Consider the following 3,913-nt stretch of genomic DNA (forward strand, 5'->3'; position numbering starts at 1 on the left):
GCCGAAAATTCAATCGCAAAAATCTCGGTTCAGAGTGGATCAATTCCCTTTACAGTATCTAGTTTTTAACTATTATAGTGAGAACTGCCAGCTCTTTATCTAATCTCCCATAATGTATCTTTACTACAATCTGCTTGTCCGTCGGCCTGTCAGACCGTTTGGAAGAAAACTTTTGCGTGAGAGTGTTTTGTTTCATTAGATCAGCAAGGCGGGGCGAGGGTTATGGGTTACAAAGCTGCCAACGAGATTAAAGGTAGATGGCATGGTAACAGAAGTGTAAACATTTATTACAGTATATATGTAGCTCAAAGAAGCTTTACACCTTACGAAGTATTAACAGACCCAGGGGCCTATGTCCAATGGTTCTCCATGTTATGTTTATGTACATCATATTATGAAATTGGATTTCTGTACAAGGTAATGCAATTTTTCACAATGTTGATAGTAAACGTTTCTGCGCCAAATTTTGACTACCCTTTGAACCCGAGGTACTATTTCGGCAAACGCATGGATCGGACCTAGGGAGGGCGTTGGGGTTTCTGTTAAGTGGTAAACTGAGACGTTTTGTTTGAACTGCATGTACCCGAGAGACAGTCTGTTTAACTACATGTACAGTTTGTTTAACTACATGTACAGTTTGTTTAACTACATATACATTTTGTTTTATTAAATACACAGTTTGTTTAATTACATGTACAGTTTGTGTTAATGTAGATTTTGTGTTAACTACATGTACGTACAGTTTGTTTAACTACACGTACCGGAACAACATATCATTCTAACAGGTTCTAGTATGTTTTGCTCTAATTTACCTTTTCGCGTGTGTATAAAATGCAATTTTAAAAATCAACGAATGTTGATATATTATATTCTAATCCTTTCCACAATTAAATATTAAGCACAATGGGGCTCCTGTTCTTTCAGAATTTTGGCCAGGTTTTTATTTTTGATGACCAGTTTCTATCCAGTGTTGGAGCAATAGCAGCACTGTCTACCTCAGTTTATAGAATTGTAATATCAGTTCTGGCTGATAAATACAGTGCGAAGGTAAATATATGGCGGTTTTCAGTAGATTTCAATAAAAAGCGTCTTCAGTTTTTGGAATTTATTCCCGGACATCAGGTGGGTGTACGGGTTCATCCAGAAAGAAGGAGAGAATAATGTCTGGATAATAATTAAGGCTCTGTATGGGGGTCGCTAAACTCTCGATTAAAATGTTCCGGATTCGGAAAATGTACCCAATTCACACCCGAAAGACTAGACACTGACAATTAACGAATCGAAAGGAACTTTTTCGTCCACGTGTTAGTGACTTATTAGTACGGTGGTCCATTTAAGCGGTTTTGCAGTTAACACCCACACAAACATATCAAATGTTTAAACTGAAATTTTCAGATGAGGTGAATAGACCATATATTTACCTTTGTTTAAGATAAATACTGTGGCTCCTTAAAATATGATTTTAGGTGGAAGTAAAATATCATATTGCAACTAACAGCAACTAATGTAAACTATGCAAGCTATAATAAGAGTTGTTTGTTTGTTTGAGTATAATCTTGATTTTTAAAACTATGATTTATATTTTCCAGATAACATATGTCGTCAGTGTCGCTTTTGGTACTCTACCTTTGTTCAGTTTTTACCAAACAAAATACCTTGGAAAATATTGGTTCTTTTTCTGGGTGTGTGGTCTGACCTGTACAACATCAGCAGCGATAATCTTTCCCGCGTGCATAGTGCGATACATGTACGGTCCTGAATACTTTACTACCAACTTTTCCATCATCTTCTCTTCAGTTGTGAGTCTGTCTTAATCCTATCCAGAAACACAGAGAGAGAGAGAGAGAGAGAGAGAGAGAGAGAGAGTTTAACGTCCACTCGACACAAACTAGGTCATTTCGGGGCTAACACATGGTTCCTTTTTATTTCAATAATTCGCTTGCGCGTAGGGGTCTTTAGCAGTGGGAGGAAACTGGGGGACCTGGAGAAAACTCACGAGGTAGGGCAGACAACCGTACTCCTTGTCCAGTACAACCGGGAAATCGAAACCACGCCATTAGGCCATCCACTCATATCCAGTAAAGATCTCTAACGAATTATACGCTACCATAAAAATTGATGGGAATCGATAGTTGTCGCTTACTCCGCATTGATAGTGAAAATTTGTATTTCTTCGTTAAAGTGTCATCGAGTTTCAGATTATTGAACATGACTAGGATAAACAGCGTACGCCACTCTGCGAGTAAATTACGTCGATCACGAGATTTGAATAAAATGACGAATCGCCTAAAATGTAAGCTTGCTATGGTATAGCTGCTATTTATTTGCTTCTAAACCCTGGAATCGTGACGTCAAAAGGGCAAGTCCTATCTGACAAAGAATCACCAACTCTTCTTCTTTCGCCAGACCCAGCGCTTCGACAGTGGAGGAAGACATTTTGAGATCATGTGATAATAATAATGTCACCGATTGGCTTATGAAAATGGTTCGCCCGACAATATACGCTGGACGCGGGCAGATGAGCGGATATGCTGGCAAATCGATTGCCGGTGTAAATATTCGGCAGAAAATATCTAACATGCTACATACGGGCGATCGGTCAGGCGAATGGTTCGGAGAGCAGAGTCGGTGTCGTTGCGAACGGACACACAGGCGATTTTGTTCGAGCTATTTTAAAAATCGCCTCGATCGGGTGAAAAAGTACACTAGCCTGTCCTAGGCATTACGGAGAGACTTTCCTACGTACGTGTGATGGACCACGCGGTTCATTTGTAGTTAAGTCGACACTGTAATACACTACGTATCTCATAGCTATGTGTGGCGATAATGTATTTCTGAATAAAGCTAATATGTATTTTCTTTTGTGATTGACAGGCTGTAGCAAACTTCGTGTCACCATTATTTGTCGGGTTTTCATTGGAGTATATTGGGTGGCAGAATGTAATATTGACTTTAGGGGCTATACACACCGCGGGTACGTATTTCCCCTGGCAATTAACTGAAACTGATCATTTATCGATAGCAAGATCAGATTAAATATATAGTGTAATGGTTCCGAATGATCATCAATGATAGTTTTATTGGGTGACATTACTTAGGTAATCTCTCTAACGATTGCCCCAATCACTAATCTAAATAACAGTTCAATCAATAATCTAATAAAAGGAGTTTAGCTAGGATCTGGAAGAGTTGTAACATAACCGGCCTTCTGGATGATGTGAGGGATTAGCCAATGAAATGGTCTGTTATGGCGAGTTTTGCACGGAACTGTGGGTAACCGACTAGAAACACCAACGTTAATCAAATGTCTGACAGAGAGAGAGAGAAATGGGGTTTAACGTCCACTCGACACAAACTAGGTCATTTCGGGACTAACAAATGTCTGACACCATAGGGTCAAAAGCCTATTTTGATTATTTATACATAGTGTGCTTGATAACATAATACTACTCTTTACATTAAATAGTACATGTGTTTGACAGTTGTAATATATGTCAGCTACCTATCTAGGTTGTTTTCTTTTCTATTGTTTTCTATTTTAGGTGTAATATTGGTGTTCTTTATAAGGATACCATATTTTCCAAATAGGAAAATAGACCCAGCAGATATGAATAAATAACATTGGGATTTTGTCAGACAATTATGTGAATAAATAAATAAAATGTTTATAACAAAATTACTAATTTTCTTGTTGATGGACACGGCTCCTTTCGTTAATTTTCTGGGACCACGATAGTTCAACGGTAGAACACTGGTGTCTTGGCTAGAACGTCCAAATTTCGAATACTGGTGTGGATCGATGGCACTCGATCGGATTTCGACAACGCAACTTGTGGTGACTGCGAGACTGACAAGTGTGCCTAGTCGCTCGGATGGGACTACAAACCGAGGTAAACATTGAGGTATATGTATA

General features: G+C 38.7%; 1 long non-coding RNA gene across 1 annotated transcript; it reads left to right on the plus strand.

Moving 5' to 3' along the window:
• The first annotated feature begins 311 nt into the window (after positions 1-311).
• On the plus strand, positions 312-3,257 carry LOC126808683 (uncharacterized). Its single transcript, XR_007674723.2, has 4 exons — positions 312-417; positions 925-1,047; positions 1,590-1,799; positions 2,875-3,257. It is a non-coding gene; the product is annotated as an uncharacterized LOC126808683 (long non-coding RNA).
• The last annotated feature ends 656 nt before the right edge of the window (positions 3,258-3,913 follow it).

This window comes from Patella vulgata, chromosome 1 (assembly GCF_932274485.2).
Source record: "Patella vulgata chromosome 1, xgPatVulg1.2, whole genome shotgun sequence".
Lineage (NCBI taxonomy): Eukaryota > Metazoa > Mollusca > Gastropoda > Patellidae > Patella > Patella vulgata.